The following is a 19963-nucleotide window of genomic DNA, read 5'->3' as shown; positions in this document are numbered from 1 at the left end:
CAACTCCAGCAGCTGTATTAAAGGAAGAGGAAGTAGATCTGGTAGATGGCTAGCTGGGCTCTGACAGAGTGCAGCCTCCTCAACTTCCTCTACAGTTTCCCAACAGGTAGGATCTTCCATCATGCCCTTGGCTGGCCTCCGGCTAGAGGACGCCATCTTTCCCTCCATTCTGTCTAAACTTGCTAACTACAGATCAAAATAAGCACGATCAGGAGACACTGGATATACCATCCTGCATCAAAGGCAATTTGCCAATTCTTATTTCCTGTGTGAGGACCCACCCCACTCATGAAAGGTTGACTCTGGTTTCCAGTACACCTTTCGCGAAGAACCAAAAGTTCAAACTCAATGATAGGCACATTATAAGAAAAAATAGAAACAGTAACAACAAGGAGTCAGTATATCATACAATCTATGACCAAAGTTGAAATCACAAAGTCCTTACACTTCTGGGTGAGTTGCAGCATAGAAAATAGTCATCAACAGCTAAAAGCAAAAATACCAAAGGCTGAACATTAAGAATTCCAGTAGGGATTTCACTGGTGGTCTAGTAATTAAGACTCTGCCTTGCAAGGCACAGAACTTGTGTTCGATCCCTGGTCAGGGAATTAAGACCCCACATGCCGAGGGGCAACTAAGCCCATGTATCATAACTAAAGAGTCCCTGAGTAGCAAGGAAAGATCCTGCATGACACAACTAAGACTCAATGCACCCAAATAAACAAATAAATATTAAAAAAAATAATAATAATTCCAGTCGTTGTTTCCTTATTTGGAGGCCAGAGTGCTGGTGAGCATCTCAGAAAATGCCTGTCAATACTCAGCTTTAAGTTTCTATGAAAAGCAATTACTCATCCTATCTAAATAGCATACCCTCTTCATCACAGGAGGCACTTCTCAGAAGGATTTCAAGCCACGTCATGAGCTTGTTGGACCAGCTGCCCCAGGCCAAACACCTCTGAGGAACCTCAACTGTGGTTTCCATCCTAGTCATTCTCATCTTCAAAGCAAAATGCTTCCAACCAAATATATCCAGGAATCTCAGTGCTATGTGGGCAGCTGCAATGGAGTTTGTTTCAAGATTTGTTATATTAATTATAGCCACAAATGCGTGCGTGCTCAGTAGTGTCTGACTCCTCACAACTCCATGGACGATAGCCTGCCAGGCTCCCTGGTCCATGGAATTTTCCAGGCAAGAATACTGGACTAGGTTGACATTTCCTTCCCCAGGTGATCGTCCCAACCCAGGGGTCAAAGCTGGGTCTGCTCTATTGGCGGGTGGATTCTCTACCACCAAGCGACCTGGGGAGTACCCCCCTCACCCCAGTGCAACTGCTTAACAAAAAGCAGTTTTGAAATAAATTAGTAATGTTATTTATCTTTCCAAATATTCTATAGCTTCATTTTCAGGACACCCAAAGACTACTTAGGCTTCCCTCATAGCTCAGTTGGTAAAGAATCCACCCGCAATGAAGGAGACTCTGGTTCACTTCCTGGGTCAGGAAGATCTGCTGGAGAAGGGATAGGCTACCCATTCCAGTATTCTTGGGCTTCCTTTGTGGCTCACCTGGTAAAGAATTCACCTGCACTGTGGGAGACCTGGGCTCGATCCCTGGGTTGGGAAGATCCCCTGGAGAAGGGAAGGCTACCCACTCCAGCATTCTGGCCTGGAGAATTCCAGTCCATGGGGTCACAAAGAGTCGGACACAACTAAGTGACCTTCACTTTCACTTTAAAGATCACTTAGTTAATAATGTATTTTTCATCTGTATCTCTATCACAGATCTTGTTGATCTCTTTGGTGAATGAAGAGGTTCAAAATGTAATCATTAGGTAACATGTATCAGTGAGAGTATGTTGCAAACCATTCTCCCAGAGAAGGTTCATTCCCTACCAATAGAAATTTCTTTATAACACATGATTAAATTCACACAGACTCTCCCATCTATTTGTGGAATATCTTGGAGACCTCTTTGGAAATGTGAAATCACACACTGAAGTTATTAAGATCCACTGATGTCACCCGAGAACTCTAATGGGGACACGGTGACTTCTTGAAGTACATTCCTCTCGGTTGTTCATAATTTCACAAGGGATTCTTCAAGCACTCAGACCTCATGAACCTCACTTATATTTCATGAAGTCAAGGGAGCAGGTCAGAGGTAAGGTGAGATGAGGATATTGATACAAACTGACATCTTTTTTTTTTTTTCATATTCATGTCCAAGACACCAGAAGATTCTGGAAAAACGATGTTAGCAGGCTGGGTTATAAAAACTGATGAGAGTTGAGAGATTAAATAAATGGGAAAGATAATTTTAAAAAGAGCTACAAAGGGTAGAGGCTATGGTTCCACCTTCAAGGCTTCAAGGGTCAGAGACTGTAGAAGGCCAGTGGGAGAAAAATGGTCTATCAAAAGATTCAGCAAACAGGCCCTGGATATTTGGCAAGTAGTCAGTTAAGTCACAATTTTAATAGTCCAGAAAAGTGTCTGCAGCTGTGTAGAATCACATAAACCACAAAGAGGACATCAGGCAACTCTTGTAACTGCCAGGGCTGAATTCCAAGAACTAAGGAGATACTCAGCAAGCTCTTAGCTAAATGCTCCCTCTTAAGGAGGACACATTTGTTTCAATTTGCCTTTCTGGAACTCAGCTTTATGTTGAAATTACCAAATATCACGATGATGGAAGTTGCTTTTGATTGCATCTTTTCAAGGAATCTGAGAGACATGGCTGGTACACAGTTTCACAGGGATGCAGTGGCATCTCCCTGCCTTCCAGAGAAGGTTCATTTCCCACCAGTAGGAATTTCTCTTTAACACATTATTAAATGAAGCTATAGGTTGAAGAGAAATGAAAGGAAAATTACTGCTTGAAAGTCACCAAGAAGTACAGTCACAGAGAGTCGTGACTTCCTACATAAGCAGTAGCTAGACACAAAAATACTGACATTTTATCCATGTCCATACTGAATTCAATATATGAGTATGACTAATAGGAGTTCTGGGAAAAGTGTGTGAGAAGGGGAGAGGATGTAATTGTGAAAATCTTCATTATGAAAATAAAATGGGGGCTTCTCTGGTGGTCCAGCGGTTAAGAATCCACCTGCCAATGCAAGGAACATGAGTTCGATCCCTGGTCCAGGAAAAGCCCACATGCCCTGGAGTAATTAAGCCCATGTGCCATACCTACTGAGCCTGTGCTCTAGAGCCCTTGAGCCCCAGCTACTGAGACCACAAACCACAGCCACGGAAGCCCGTGCACCCTAGAGCCCGTGCTCCACAACAGGAGAAGCCACCACAATGAGAAGCCCGTGCACCACAACTAGAGAGTAGCCCCCATTCTGCAACTAGAGAAAGCCTGCATGCAGCAACAAAGACCCAGCACAGCCAAATACAAATAAATCAATAAATCTTCTAAAAAAGAAAATGGTAGAGATGTATGCTGAGGAGGTAAGAAGTTCTTTCTAAATAGAAGCAACATTTATTTTGGTTAGCCATGACTATCTCGATTTCAAGGTAGAAATCTCTTCTTAAAACCTTATGAATTATTTCTAACTCTGTCTCAAGTTTTGGCCTTAATCTTCTTGAAGGAAGTCATCCAATTGTGTAAATAAAGCACCAGATTTGCCATGATTAAAAATTAAAGTATTTTTTCTCTCCCATCAGGAAGACATGAATTAACTGGATATGCAAAATCAAGGAGCCTTCAATCAATCAATTTATATAAAGGGATTGTTGTACTTTGGCGGAATGTTTGATCAAATTAGTTTCAAAGTCTCTTTTATTCTCTATAAAATAAAGTCCATCATTTGAACATCAACCAGTTTTATGCCCATTTACCAAGGGTAGTTATAACTGTGTCTTGTCATTACAGACTGTTTTAAGTTTATATATAATTAGATTAAGCATTAATGACCTTCTTCTGAGTGATTTTCAGAGTTTCCATGGTCAATTGTCAAGCATTAGATGCTGAATGATCAGTCTAATCTTTTAGTCATAAGAAATTCATTTCAGAAGTCTGGTGTTTGAGCCACGGGATTAGAAATGCAGACATCCTTTGTAAGGAATACATTGATTTCCTGAAAACAATCTGATGAGTCAGTATCAAAGGCATGGACGAAGTCCACTAATGAAATGGAAGAGAAATCTTCACAGAGAATAAAATCCTTGAAAATGTTTCATAAACCTTTTAAATTTAGAATAATTTTTTGTTTGGGGTTTTTTCTTTTTATATTTTGGCCATAACACAGGGCATGTGGGATCTTAGTTCCCTGACCAGGGATTGAACCTGCGCCCCTAGCATTGGAATACAGTCTTAACCATTAGACTGCCAGGGAAGTCCCCCTAGAATAATTTTGATTGGCAGAAAAGTTGCAGAGATACCTGTCACCATCTTTCCCCATTGCTGACATCTTATAATAGTGTGGTACATTTGTCAAAACTAAGACACTGACATTGGTACATTATTAACTAGCCTCTAGATCTTCTTGGATTTGGCCAATTTTTATACTAATGTCTTCATTCTGTGCCAAATCCCCAACTAGGTTATCACATTGCATTTAGTTGTCATTTCTCCAGTCTCTTTTGGTCTGTGACAGTTTCTCAACCTTTCCTTTTCCCCATGACCTTGACAGTTTTGAGAAGTACTGAAAGGGTGCCCGCTAGAATGGTCCCTGATCTTTGGTTGTTTTTCAGTTGCTAAGTTGTGTCTGACTCTTTGGGACTCCATGAACTGCAGGACACCAGGCTCCTCTGTCCTTTACTCTCTCCCGGAGTTTGCTTAAACTCATGTCCACTGAGTCTGTGATGCCATCCAACTAGATCATCCTCTGTTGCCTCCTTCTCTCCCCTTCATTAGCCAAGTTTATAAGTCTTCAGAGGGGAACTTCCCTTCCCATCATTTATCAGAGGTGTATGATAACATGATTCAACACTTGGATAAACTGACATTTGTCAGTTTTCCCCAATCGGAAGTTACTATGGTTCCCTTTCTAACTACCTTTTGGAAAAGCAAGTCACTATGTCTAACCTACACAAGCTGAGAGGGTGAAATTAAGCTCCATCTCCTGAAAGGGGTAGTATCTACAAAAATTCTTTGAACCCTTGACCTTGAGGGAGAAATCCATTCAATGCATTCAGCGTTCATGAGAATATCTACATTCTGTCCCATCCTATTTTTCATCATCGCAGGCCCATTACTTCACTTAGATCAAGACTTTCTACAGCACCCTGTCAGCACCTCCTTCGACCATGTCAGGAAATGGACAAGATCGTGTTGCTCCAATGACTGTTTTTCCATCAGCAGTGGATTCTGGCTGCTGAGAGAAGTGTAAGGAACTCGGAGACCATTCCTTGGAGAGACAGCTCGCATTCAAGTACAAATGTGTGCAGTAATTAGGTATGATGGGCTGCAATTTTCCTACTTCCTTTTCAAAGTAAATTGCTTTTTGAGTTGAAATATTCTCTGGCTTTCTTTCTCTCAAGTTGGACCTTGTAGGAAAATCCCCCTTTTCAAAAAGCCAAATTTGTTTCATTTCATCCTATAACTAATTTAATGCTAATTGTGCAGTGACTACATTAGGCATCGCTGGATACATTGTGGAACGAAAACTCATCTGTCAACCTGAAAAGTGTAAGTAAGCCTAACAATGTAGTCAAAGATTAACCTCTGAAAGGCTGCCTTTGAGGTCTAGGCTGGCTGAAACAGGGATGCAGAAAAGTGCATTCTGGCTCTCAACATAGCAGACACTTTTAGAAACATGGGTTCCCCTTGAAATCCATGAGAATTCTACTAACAGATTAGAATCTCGGACTTTAGAAGTTCTCTAATCTGACTATTGTCAAATGCATGAAATAACCCATGTTCTGTGCTATGCTAAGTCTCTTCAGTCAAGTCTGACTCTTCACAACCCTATGGACAATAGCCCACCAGGCTGCTCTGTCCATGGGGATTCTCCTGGTAAGAATGCTGGAGTAGGTTGCCATGCCCTCCTCCAGCGATCTTTCCAACCCAGGGAACATCTGCATCTCTAAAGTCTCCTGCATTGGCAGGCAGCCTCTTTACCATTAGTACCATGTGGGAAGCCCGAAATAACCCATACAACACACAAATGAGAAATTTCCTCATCTTTTTTTTTTTTTTAATACATCCAAAGACAAGGAATCCAGCATCTCCCAAAGCAGCTTACACCACTGTTTGAAATTCTAATTTTAAAGAAGGTCATCCTTAGGCTCAGGCTTTCCTGGTGACTCAGTGGTTAAAAAAAATCCACCTGTCAATGCAGGGAGAAGCAGGTTTGATCCCTGGGTTGGGCAGATCCTCTGGAGAAGGAAATGACAACCCACTCCAGTATTCTTCCCTGAGAAATCCCACAGACAGAGGAGCCTGACAGGCTATATATAGTCCAAGGGGTCACAAAGAGTCAGACACAAATTAGTGACTGAAAAACAACAACAAATCCTTAGACCTGGGGTATTTCTTTGTGATTGACAAATTTATATGTCTCCCTAATCTCTATTTAAAAGGAATGATTAAATTTGTTTTCAAAATATTCCACACCAATGTATTTTTTTTTTCTTTTGTGTATACTATAATAACAAAGAACAACTGAAAGCAAAGATTAAAGTCAAAGAAACAGATCCAACTTGGGGTAAAAATTGGCTCTTTCCTGCTGCTTTCTGAAGACTTAAGCCCATAATACTTAGGCCACTAAGCAGTATGGAAACATCACTTAGCTTAGCTTTAGAGTAACAGAGGCTGTTACAGAGAAGAATTTAGGGAGATGATGATAGAACTTTGCCTTGAAGCCAATTGATGTAGAAGATAGATGGGCTCCAAGTTAGACATTTACAGCTGGCCTCCTGTTTGTATTTCACGGGCCACAAAGAAATGGGCTTCGGGCTGGATACTTACAAATATTAGCATTTTCTGAGACAAGAGATAAGTGGACTCCAGTTAAGACATTTACAATCAGCCTCCTGTTTGCCCTCCGAAATGGAAGTAAGAACACAAACAGGATAAACAGCCAGTGTTTGTCTCTTGTGAACACCTTAAAGTAATAGTCACGGCAGTAGTCAAGATAACAGTCACGGCAGGGACAAAGAGGGGTAAAACCCTGTTTGAGTAAAGGATTCAGGGATCTGATCTCCATTCCCTCCTCTTTTGGGACAGAGGAGACACTACACAGGCACAGAAAGGCTTCTTGTGGGTCAAAAGTCAAGGGATAACACCAGGCCATAATGAGTCTTGCTCCTCCCAGAAGCCTTCACTTCCAGACCCATGTTGGCCGAGGGGAGTCTGCACACCCAGGGGAGGGTCCCAGGGTAGATCAGGTGTGGAAAAAGAAAGCAGGCAATTGGCCTGAAGGAAGGCAAAGAACCAGAAGTACTGATCTATACGAATAACTCAACCCCCTCTTCACTGTGCTCCTCCTCACTAGGGGGCCGCCCACAGCCTTTTACTCTGGGTGTGAGTTTCTGCCTTGCTTCTATCTGCGCTAATGAAACCCTTTCTCTGTGTGCTCTCCCACTTGTTGTTGGGCTCTGCCCCTAATAACAAACCTTGTACCTGTATTTACAGTTTCTGCCTCCGTGAGAAATGCATTTTCATTGGGGACAATGATCCAGGGGAAAATAGCTTCTAGCCTCTAGCCCTTGCTGGTCTGCTGGCTAGGATTCCTGGTCCTCATCCAGGCTGCTGCTGCTGCTAAGTCGCTTCAGTCGTCACACAGTCAGACTCTGCGACCCCAAAGATGGCAGCCCACCAGGCTCCCCCGTCCATGGGATTCTCCAGGCAAGAACACTGGAGTGGGTTGCCATTTCCTTCTCCAATGCATGAAAGTGAAAAGTGAAAGTGAAGTCACTCAGTCATGTCCAACTCCTAGCAACCCCATGGACTGCAGCCCACCAGGCTCCTCCGTCCATGGGATTTTCCAGGCAAGAGTACTGGAGTGGGGTGCCATTGCCTTCTCTTCATCCAGGCTACTTAGGTTCAATTCCTGGGCAGGGAATTGGGATCTCACTTCACACCACTGCTCACTGCTGTCTTGCTGAGATCAAAATGGAGTTCATTTATCATATGAATGGACATTTATCATATGAATGTTCATTATCATATGAAGGGCAAAAGGACATTGGAACTTGTACTAGAGTTCCAACAATACATAAGGGAAGGTAAAAGATGATCTGCAAAAGTAGGCTTTGGTTTTTTAATAGTTAGCGTATGCTCAGAATTGATGCTGAGAACAGGTTATGAACAAACTCTTCTCTTCCATGGCTTTCCTTCCACCATCACCGAAACCCTTACTCTCTTATCTCTTGTGTGGAGCCAGCCTTGATGACAGGATTAAAAGTGGTATTGTGAGGGGCTTCCCCCACAATGGTTAAAACTTCGCCTTCCAATGCAGGGGTGTGTGTTCCATCACTGGTTGGGGAACTAAGAGCCCACATGCCTTGTGGCCAAAAAAACCGAAACGTGAAACAGAAGCAATAGTGTAATTAATTCAATAAAGACTTGTAAAATGGTCACATCAAAAAAAAAAAAAAAAAAATCCTTCCAAAAAAGTGGTCACATGGCAAACTTATGCCCCTTCCAGGATGCACACACAATCAGAAGACACCTGCAATCTGTCCAGATGCACTTTTGTCTGCCCAGTTTCTACATATGGACACCCACACGCTGTGCACACAAAAATACATACTGACACATACCAGAGTCCTCATAGACCTCCTCCACCCTATTCCAATGTTCTGTGGGTTCCTAACCACTGGCCACTGTGGATTCAGCCATATTTATACCACTTAACCTTCCCACTGGCTCAGCAGGACCAGTCAATCTGTTTTTCTGGGCTGTCAAACCTGGTATCTCTCTCTGGTGTCATGACTTTGTCATGTTAAACTCCAGAACTACTGGCAGCATGTGAGGAGAGTCAGCAGACAGAGCCAGGAGAAACCCATTGATCACAGGAAGGAAGAGTGAACTGAAGCGTTGTTGTTGCTGTGTGGCCTCTAAGTCCTGTCTGACTCTTCTGCGACCCCATGGACTGTAGCCCTCCAGGCTCCTCTGTCCATGGGATTCTCCAGGCAAGAATACTGGTGTGGGTTTCCATTTCCTCCTCCAGGGGATCTTCCCGAGCCAGGGATTGAACCCACATCTCCTGCATTGACAGGCGGACTCTGCCACATGTTAAACAGATAGCTAGTGGGAAGATGCTGTATGGCACAGGGAGCTCAGCTCAGTGCTCTATGATGACCTAGAGGGGAGGGATGTGGGGGTAGGGTGAGATGGGAGCCTGGGGTGGGAAGGAGGTCCAGGAGGGAGAGGATGTATGTATACACAAGGCTGTTTCCAGCTTCCCAATTGGCACTAGTGGTAAAGCACTCACCTGCCAATACAGGAGACATAAGAGATGCGGGTTCAATCCCTGGGTCAGGAAGATCCCCTGGAGGAGGGCACAGCAACCCACTCCAGTATTCTTGCCTGGAGAATCCCATGGATAGAGGAACCTGGTGGACTATGGCCCACAGGGACGCAAAGAGTTGGACACGACCGAAGCAACTTAGCATGCACGCATGGCTGATTCACTTCATTGTAAAACAGAAACTAACACATCTTTATACAGCAATCATACTCCAATTTTAAGAAATGAACCCTCATCAAGTCAGAGGTGAGATGCCACCTGGAGCAACTAGCAAAGACTTCAGAGCCTACAGGGCTGGATCTTGGTTTTGCCACTTACTGGCTGTGCACCCCTCCCCTCTGCGTGCCCTCTCAGAGACTCCCAGAGTATGACACGGTATTCTCGCAGCATCTTCGTGTGGGAATGAGAAACCATGGCAATGAACTACCCGGAAGCCTGCCTGCAAATAGTGGATGCTAAAATGGGGGTTGCTATGATTATGCCTTCGGGAAGATCCCCTGGAGGAGGAAATGGCAACCCACTCCAGTATTCCTGCCTGGGAAGTTCCATGGACAGAGGACCCTGGTAGGCTCTAGTCCATGCAGTTGAAAAGAGCTGGACACAACTGAGTGACTGAGCACAAACACATGATTATGCCTACCCTAGGAGACCCTTTCTAAACAGCTGCTTAACGCTCTGAGTACATAAGAAATTGGTCATTGGTTATTAGTACAAATTTGCTTTCTAGCTCCACCCCTCCCCCAAAAGCTTTAGTCTTCCTCATCCTTGGTTTATTGTGCTATTATAGAACCCAAAAGAAGAGGAATTCTCGTGTCCCACCTCATCACCCCTCCTTAATGTCTAGGCCTCCAGGAAAGCATTAATATTCAAGATGGATATGACAGAAAGCAAGGTACTGGGTTCTAGATATTTTTTTTTAGCAAATACATTTTTTTAATATTTTCTTGGCTGCACTGCACAGCAGGTAGGATCTGAGTTCCCAGACCGGGGATTGAACACATGTCCCCTGCGTGGGAAGCACAGAGTCTGAACCACATCGGATGGCTAGGATATTCCCCTGAGTGTATTTTTAATCTCTGCACCTGCTCTCCAGCACTGAATTTACACAGACACCCCCAGAGCAACCAAATAAAGGATACTTAAAATGCAGTTTCTTGCTGCCTTTGTTTTTGAAACGTAATTATAATATTGTCACTGGTGCTGATTTGCAGAGGGCCAACAGTACGCGTGATGCCGCAGAGTTCTTACAAAGACAGCCTTTTGTCAGCATAAACAGAGGGGAAAGATGCCTTGAATATTATTTTTGTTCTCTGAAATCCAACCTTCCAATTTGGAGTGTTTAGACTTTCTTCTCATTCTCCCCTGCCAGCCTTCACCCCATAAAGAAGCCAAGAGGGAGGGGCAAGATGAACAGGGGGTCCCCAACACCTCAATTAAGAGCAACTCTTATATAGCCTAAGCAGCACCCCTAGATATAGAACTGAGCCCACCCAGAACAAGGTGAGAGCCCGCTTCTAAAGGAATTCCTGCAGGTAAATATGAGAAGAAAGATTACATTGACACTCCTTAGGAGGGTGGTAACAATGTCAATGTGATAAGAAATTTAGAGATGGCTGTTTAATATGACGGCACAAACATTGGAACAGGCAAAGACTTTTCTATCTAAAAAGAGACCAAATTAAGGCCAGCAGCACATTTCCAGAAAGCTCTTCTTCTTGTGTCAGAAGCTCACCCTGGATACACATCAACTTTTTAAACAACAGATATCTCAAGTCCATCCAGACCTACTGAATCAGAAGTCCCTCGAGTTGGACTTCAGACATACGAATTTTTATAGAGCTCTATGACACGGACTTCCCTTGTGGTCCAGGGGTTAAGAATCATCCTTGCAAAGCAGGAGACACAGGTTTGATCCCCAGTCAGAGAAGTGAAGTGAAGTGAAGTGAAGTTGCTGAGTCGTGTCCGACTCTGCGACCCTATGGACTGTAGCCTACCAGGCTCCTCTGCCCATGAGATTTTCCAGGCAATAGTACTGGAATGGATTGCCATTTCCTTCTCCAGGGGATCTTCCCAACCCAGGGATCAAACCCGGGTCTCCCGCATTGTAGACAGACGCTTTACCGTCTGAGCCACCAGGGAAGTGAGATCCAATGTGCCCTGGCACCACTAGGTCCACACACTGCGGCTACTGAGCCATATGCCACAAGGAGAGAGTCCGTGCACTCAAACAGAAGATCCTGCATGCTGCAGCTAAGACCTAAGGCAGTCAAAGAAACAAATACATTCTTTAAAAGCCCTATGAAAGCCCCTGATGCTGGGAAAGACTGAGGGCAGGAGGAGAAGGGGCAACAGTGGCAAGGATGGTTGGATGGCATCGTCGGCTCAATGGATGTGAGTATGAGCAAAGTCTGGGAGATTGTGGCAGGACAGGGAAGCCTGGCGTGCCACAGTCCATGGGGTCGCAAGGAGTCAGACACAACTGAGCCACTGAACAACAACAATGACGTTCTCCTATCATCTCTGATCGCATTAAACTTGAGGTGGTTTGTTTATTTTTTTTCTGTGAAAACCTTGATAAATTGAAAACGATGAAGGGTCCTATTTGATAGTCAAGAGGAAAGCTTGAGGTTAAAACAAGGTAAATAGTGTTTTGGATACCTTGTGTGCCATGTGAAGTGTTAATCATTGCCTATTGATCATCATTGGAAGTGTACTAACACATTCTGAGTCTTGGTGTTCTCATCTGTAAAACAGAGGGAGTGGGGGCTTTGCTGCTGCTGCTGCTGCTAAGTCGCTTCAGTCGTGTCCGACTCTGTGTGACCCCATAGATGGCAGCCCACCAGGCTCCCCCATCCCTGGGATCCTCCAGGCAAGAACACTGGAGTGGGTTGCCATTTCCTTCTCCAATGCATGAAAGTGAAAAGTGAAAGTGAAGTCGCTCAGTCGTGTCCGACTCTTAGCGATCCCATGGACGGTGGCCCGCCAGGCTCCTCCATCCATGGGATTTTCCAGGCAAGAGTACTGGAGTGGGGTGCCATTGCCTTCTCCGAGTGGGGGCTTTAGTAAGACTTAAATGAGACGATTGTGTAAAGCGCCTCACTTAGAGAAGTTGCACAGCTTGCCCAATTAGCAAAGTTAGTCCCAGGGAAAGCTGAAAATTATAGCCAGGTGAATCTGATGCCAAATCAACTTTATTCCACACTTTATTTTTTATACATTTGGACAAATTCCCAAATATTGAAAATAAAAGAAAGCAGTCAGTCACCACAGCAGAGATGGCTGACTTCTACTCTTCCTCCTTAGTAATAGAGCAAATATTAGTAGGACTTCCCAGCCACAGTTTTGGATCATAGGGTGATCTTAAGGAAGGTAATCATGCTTTGCAATAGTAGGGCAGAAAAAAAGTCATGGCCATGATGAGAATGGAACCCCATAACAGTTCAGGGCTGCTTTCTTTCAGACTTCTTTAATGTGTAATAGAATAAAACCAAGATTTTTTGTTTTATTATCCATAGCCTAATCTTAATACAGTAACCAAGTCTTCAATAAGACTGTAATGATAACAGTTGATAAATCATCAAGCAAATGGCCCAAGAAATAGAGAAACTTCTCAGAAAGCATTCTTGAGGCCAGAGGAAGAAAGATGACTAGTTACCAACAAAGTGACTAGAAAAAACAAACAGGTAATCCCTGGACTTCAGCACTGGAGAGAACTAAGATTCAAATCCAGCTTTAACTTAGCAGTTGTGCGATGTTAAGCAGGTTATTTTTGTCTTTCTGAGCCTCACTTTTCTTTTTCGTTGCTTTGCTTGTTTTATTTTTCTTTGTTTTGGCTGAAATAAACTAGAATAATACCCACAAAACAGAGATAAGATGAGAGAATAAAGGCAAATAAACCAGCACAATGATGCGAAATAAAATCTAGATTCCCTGCTTGTTTTAGTGGCATCATAAATTCTATTATTGTTCCCAATTAGTTACTTCCCATCTTCCAAGAGGATTTTAGGCAAGAAAACATGATCTTATTTAAATGCCAGACTGGTTACCATATGGAGAATGGATTTTAAGATCCATCCAAGTAAGAGATGGTTGTGAATGGACTCAAATTGAAGTAGAGAGGATAGGATTGGGTAGGTCTGGAGTGTGTTTTAAATGGAGAGCCTGCAGAATTTATTGACTAATTGGATCAGAGAAATTAAACAATCAGTGGAAAGTACTAGATAACAAGCCTAAACAACTGGTAGATGTAGATTCCATTAACTGGGAAAATATATGGGAATTAGGTAGAAATTTAAGAGCCTAGTTTCAGACATGGTAATTGAGATGCCTATAAGAGATTCTGGCTCAGCGGTAGAGAATCCGCCTACAATGCAGGAGACCTGGGTTTGATCCTTGAATCAGGAAGACCTCTTGCAGGAGGAAACAGCAACCCACTCCAGTATTCTTGCCTCGGAAATCCCACGGACAGAAGAGCCTGGAGGGCCACAGTCCATGGGGTCACAAGAGTCAGACACAACTTATCGACTAAACCACCACCACCATAAGATATCCAAGTTCAGTTCAGTTCAGTTCAGTCACTCAGCTGTGTCCGACTCTTTGCAACACCATGAACTGCAGCACGCCAGACCTCCCTGTCCATCACCAACTCCCGGAGTTCACTCAAACTCATGTCCATCAAGTCAGTGATGCCATCCAACCATCTCATCCTCTGTTGTCCCCTTCTTCTCCTGCCCCCAATCCCTCCCAGCATCAGAGTCTTTTCCAATGAGTCAACTCTTCACATGAGGTGGCCAAAGTATTGGAGTTTCAGTTTTAGCATCTGTCCTTCCAATGAACACCCAGGACTGATTTCCTTTAGAATGGACTGGTTGGATCTCCTTGCAGTCCAAGGGACTCTCAAGAGTCTTCCCCAACACCACAGTTCAAAAGCATCAATTCTTTGGCGCTCAGCCTTCTTCACAGTCCAACTCTCACATCCATACATGACTACTGGAAAAACCATAGCCTTGACTAGATGGACCTTTGTTGGCAAAGTAATGTCTCTGCTTTTTAATATGCTATCTAGATTGGTCATAACTTTCCTTCCAAGGAGTAAGCGTCTTTTAATTTCATGGCTGCAGTCACCATCTGCAGTGATTTTGGAGCCCAAAAAAATAAAGTCTGACACTGTTTCCACTGTTTCCCCATCTAAAGGGCAGAGGATCACAATGATGTTTCTGATATATTTCCTGAGCCATGAAGAATTTTTTTTTAACGGAAGAAATAGCCAAGGAAGAAAAGATTTACCAGGACATGCACGTCAGTGTTATGTTTATACTCTAGCACAACCTAGTGGTGGTGTGTTTAACAGGCAGGTCTAGACGAGGGCAGAGTGGATGCCACTGTTCATCTTCACAGTCCCTGTCCCCTGCTGTGACCTCACAGGGCTCACCTGGATCACGAGATTAGCAGTAACCACATAGAGAATGGCTTAAGCATCCTTCATGAAAGGCCTTTTCAGGAAAGCAAAAGTAGCCTCACTGTGTCATTTTGGGAGAGCAGTAGCTATTTTTTTAGAAGTCAAAACTAATAACTCAGTTCTTTCTCATTCCCCAAGCCACCCAGGAGTTTACCCATCACCCAATGGTGAACAGTGAGTGGAAAGTGGCGCAATTTGTAATTCACGTTGTAATAGGGGCGGGGCAGGTGCACGCCTGTTAGCGAATGACCAGTATGGGTCCCGCTCAGCGATTGGTTGCAGTGGGCCCCTCCCCCTTCCTTTGCATAAAAGGAGCCTGAATTCAGACTGAGGGACGATGATTTTTTTTTTTTTTTTTTTTTTTTTGCAGGTGGTGGGAGCCACACCACACAGCACATGGGCTCCCCAGTCAGGTACCAAATCCACACCCCCTGCATGGGCAGCATGGAGTCTTAACCACTGGGCCACAAGGAAAAATCCCTGGGAAGATGGTTTTTTGAGACACTCACCTGACAGCTTCCCAGTCTGCTAGCTTTCAAATTAAAGTCCTTGCTCCAACAACTCATCTCCCAGTTTACTGGCCTGTTGGGATGTAAGTTCATCTTGGTAACAACATTGGAGATTATCATGGAGCTCAGCACAAAAGCTAGTGGAGGTGATGGAATTTCAGTTGAGCTATTTCAAATCCTAAAGAATGATGCTGTGAAAGTGCTGCACTCAATGTATCAGCAAATTCGGAAAACTCAGCAGTGGCCACAGGACTGGAAAAGGTCAGTTTTCATTCCAATCCCAAAGAAAGGTAATGCCAAAGAATGCTCAAACTACCACACAATTGCACTCATCTCACACACTAGTAAAGTAATGCTCAAAATTCTCCAAGCCAGGCTTCAGCAATATGCGAACCGTGAACTTCCAAATGTTCAAGCTGGTTTTAGAAAAGGCAGAGGAACCAGAGATCAAATGGCCAACATCTGCTGGATCACCGAAAAAGCAAGAGAGTTCCAGAAAAAAACATCTATTTCTACTTTATTAACTATGCCAAAGCCTTTGACTGTGTGGATCACAATAAACTGTGGAAAATTCTGAAACAGATGGGAATACCAGACCACCTGACCTATCTCTCGAGAAATTTGTATGCAGGTCAGGAAGCAACAGTTAGAACTGGCCATGGAACAAGAGACTGGTTCCAAATAGGAAAAGGAGTACATCAAGGCTGTATACTGTCACTCTGCTTATGTAACTTATATACAGAGTACATCATGAGAAACGCTGGGCTGGAAGAAGCACAAGCTGGAATCAAGATTGCCAGGAGAAATATCAATAACCTCAGAAATGTAGATGACACCACCCTTATGGCAGAAAGTGAAGAGGAACCAAAAAGCCTCTTGATGAAAGTGAAAGAGGAAAGTGAAAAAGTTGGCTTAAAGCTCAACATTCAGAAAACGAAGATCATGGCATCTGGTCCCATCGCTTCATGGCAAATAGATGGGGAAACAGTGGAAACAGTCGCTGACTTTATTTTTCTGGGATCCAAAATCACAGCAGATGGTGATTGCAGCCATGAAATTAAAAGACACTTACTCCTTGGAAGGAAAGTTATGACCAACCTAGATAGCATATTAAAAAGCAGAGATATTACTTTGTCAACAAAGGTGTGTCTAGTCAAGGCTATGGTTTTTCCAGTAGTCATGTATGGATGTGAGAGTTGGACTGTGAAGAAGGCTGAGCGCCAAAGAATTGATGCTTTTGAACTGTGGTGTTGGAGAAGACTCTTGAGAGTCCCTTGGACTGCAAGGAGATCCAACAAGTCCATCCTAAAGGAGATCAGTCTTGGGTGTTCATTGGAGGGACTGATGTTGAAGCTGAAGCTCCAATACTTTGGCCACCTGATGTGGAGAGCTGACTCATTTGAAAAGACCTGATGCTGGGAAAGATTGAGGGCAGGAGGAGAAGGGGATGATAGAGGATGAGATGGTTGGATGGCATCACCGACACAATGGACATGGGTTTGGGTGGACTCCAGGAGTTGGTGATGGACAGGGAGGCCTGGCGTGCTGTGGTCCATGGGGTCGCAAAGAGTCAGACTCGACTGAGCGACTGAACTGAACTGAACAGCAAAAAAGACAAATTCATGGAAAGCTCTGACCACTCTTTCTATATTTCACATGAATTCACTGAGAAAGGACTTCTTGAAGGATCCCAGCATTGGTATGGACTGCTAACAGAATAAACTGGCAGACCTAACTCATCTGAAGTGGGCTAGACACAAGCTGCCATTTACAGCAAACTCAGCTAGGACACAGTATCTTACTGGCCATGTCTCAGTATGTGCAATCCCTAAACCAGCAAAATCCACAGCTTCAATAAGATTCAGATGCATCAGTGAAAAGAACAGCCCCTTCCTGGAACCTTCCAATCTTCTCTTTGTTTCAAAGGTCAAGCTCATATAAAGGAACTCTCATCGTGGAAGAAAGATATCTATGCCACACTGAGGTCAAGTCAACATTTGGGCTATGAAATCTAAAAAAGTAATACAAATGAAATTATATGCAAAACAGAAACAAATTGACAGATATAGAAAACAAACATGGTTACCAAAGGGGTATCGGGGGATAAATTAGGATCTTGGGATTAACAGATATACTACATATAAAAGAGGTAGCCAGCAAGGACCTACTGTATGACATAGGAACTATACTCAATATTTTGTAATAACCTACAAGGTAAAAGAATCAGAATATGTATATAATATATGTGTGTGCATAAATGAATCATTTTGCTGTACACTTGAAATTAACACAACACTGTAAATCAACTAGACTTAAATTTAAAAAAAAATATTTGATCCATAAGGAACTAAGTTCTATCACTTATCACAAAAGCTGGGCTCCAGGAATCCCACTGGATCATCAGTAAGGAGTGTCTTCTGCAGACCAAGCACACGCAAGCCAATTGGCTTGTCGAGGATTGGGGCCACTCCCCCCAGGTTCAACTGAAAATGGTGCCTCTGAGCTCTTCTGAACCAGAAGAAAGGCAAATGGCCAAGACTAAGTGTGAACCTGCTCCCCCCACTCCCCACCTCTCACCTCCCCTGACCCTACCAAGCTTAAGTTCAAAGAGACCAAACCACTGTCCAAAAACCAGTTTCTGACTTCAAATATAACATCATCATAACATTTCAAATGGAAAAATGGCACACATGTTCTAATAGAGTCCCTTAATTGGATTGTTCAACAAGACTAGAAGCAGTATTGGATTCCCATTTCAGCCAAGTTTGTAAATAATTTCAATTTGTCAAGGCTCAGTTATTAGCAAATATAGTCCATGAAATGTCAGTGGTAACTCACATATCTTATTTCAAGTGTAGTTAATGACTTACGTGTAGAATTCTCTTAACTGTTTTTTTACCACTGTAATAATTCTCAGCATTTTCAAAGAACCAATATAACACAGAGAACCTTATAAACAAAATTACCAGTCCTCCTTTGGGATATGGAGAATAAGAAGTTCTATAAACTCAGTTCATTTTTCTAAGACTACATACCAAGTTGTAGGACCAGAAAACTCAAAATCTGCTAGAATTAAAATAGCATTATTGGGATGTGGCATTATCCATAGTCATCCCACAAGAGAGAGCAGCTTTTATGGACAAGCCACTGTGTCAGAAAGATGAAGAAGAAACTGCCCTTGTCTTTTAGGAGCTTATAGCCTAGCATAGGGCAGGGTAATCCCTCATCTATCATCAATTTAATAATAAAACATAACAACATAATATAAATTCAGTCACTTCAGTCATGCCCGACTCTTTGTGAGTCCACGGACTGTAGCCTGCCAGGCTCCTCTGTCTGGCAAGAATACTGGAATGGGTTGCCTTGCCTTCTTCCAGGGGATCTTCTTGACTCAGGGATCGAACCCATATCTCCTGCATTGCAGGCAGATTCTTTACTGCTGAGTCAAGGGGGAAGCCCCATAACATAAACTACCTAATATAAACTATACTATATAATACATCATATTATATATCTATTTGATACAGATACTCAAATATCTAGACCAGGGGTACCCAACCTCTAGCAGTTAATGCCGGATGATCTGAGGTGGAGGTTGTGTAATAATAATGGAAATAAAGTTCACAATAAATGTGATGAGCTTGAATCATCCTGAAACCATCCTCCTGCCACTGGTCCACGGAAAAAATTGTCCTCCATGAAACCCGTCCCTGGTGCTGAAAAGCTTGGGGACTACTGATCTAGACTACCAGAAAGCCTTTGGTTACCCCCTAAAAAAGACGCAATATAGCCATGAATAGAATTCAACTAATGGAAAAGGTAACTCTGAGGCAAGGGCTAGGAGTTGAAGCAACAAGCCTAAATTCTGCCCCTGACCCCCATGGCTGGACTCATCACTTGCTAACAGGGACACCATTTCCTTCTTTAGACTGTCTCTTCCTTTTTCCAACAGGAGGCATGTTTTTGAAGTATAAGAACAAAAGATGATTTTTTTAATATAATTGATCCTAGTATCTTAGGGCGGAGAAGGCAATGGCAACCCACTTCAGTACTCTTGCCTGGGAAATCTCATGGACGGAGGAGCCTGGAAGGCTGCAGTCCATGGGTCACGAAGAGTCGGACGCGACTGAGCAACTTCACTTTCACTTTTCACTTTCATGCACTGGAGAAGGAAATGGCAATCCACTCCACTGTTCTTGCCGGGAGAATCCCAGGGACGGAGGAGCCTGGTGGGCTGCCGTCTATGGGGTCACACAGAGTCGGACATGACTGATGCTGCTTAGCAGCAGCAGTATCTTGGGGAGAATTTCCTAAAGGAAAAGATTCTCTTGCCTGAAAGGAATAAACTGGCAATTTACAAAAGCAGAAATGCAAATGGCTAATAAGCTTATTAAAAAAAAACTGCTCAATCACATTAGTAATCAAATAAATGTAAATTAAAACAAATTACCATCTTTCTGCTCTCAAATGGGCAAAGATTTAAAAGCATGATAAAAATCTAGCCCTAGTGAGGGTGAGAGGGAAATGGGCATTCTTCTAAAGTAATGAAGAGACTTAAATTGCTCCAACCTTC

The 19963-nt window shown here is 43.2% G+C and overlaps 1 protein-coding gene across 1 annotated transcript in view; it reads right to left on the bottom strand.

Annotated features, from left to right (window-relative positions):
* The window catches only part of LOC129634366 (cytosolic carboxypeptidase 4-like), an 88533-nt gene that overhangs the window by 37665 nt on the left and 30905 nt on the right, over positions 1-19963 (bottom strand). The gene's annotated exons all lie outside the window — the stretch shown is intronic.

Source organism: Bubalus kerabau, chromosome 19 (assembly GCF_029407905.1).
Source record: "Bubalus kerabau isolate K-KA32 ecotype Philippines breed swamp buffalo chromosome 19, PCC_UOA_SB_1v2, whole genome shotgun sequence".
Taxonomy (NCBI): Eukaryota; Metazoa; Chordata; class Mammalia; order Artiodactyla; family Bovidae; genus Bubalus; species Bubalus kerabau.
The sequence above is the reverse complement of the archived record's forward strand: the minus strand, read 5'-3'. Positions and strand labels throughout refer to the sequence as shown.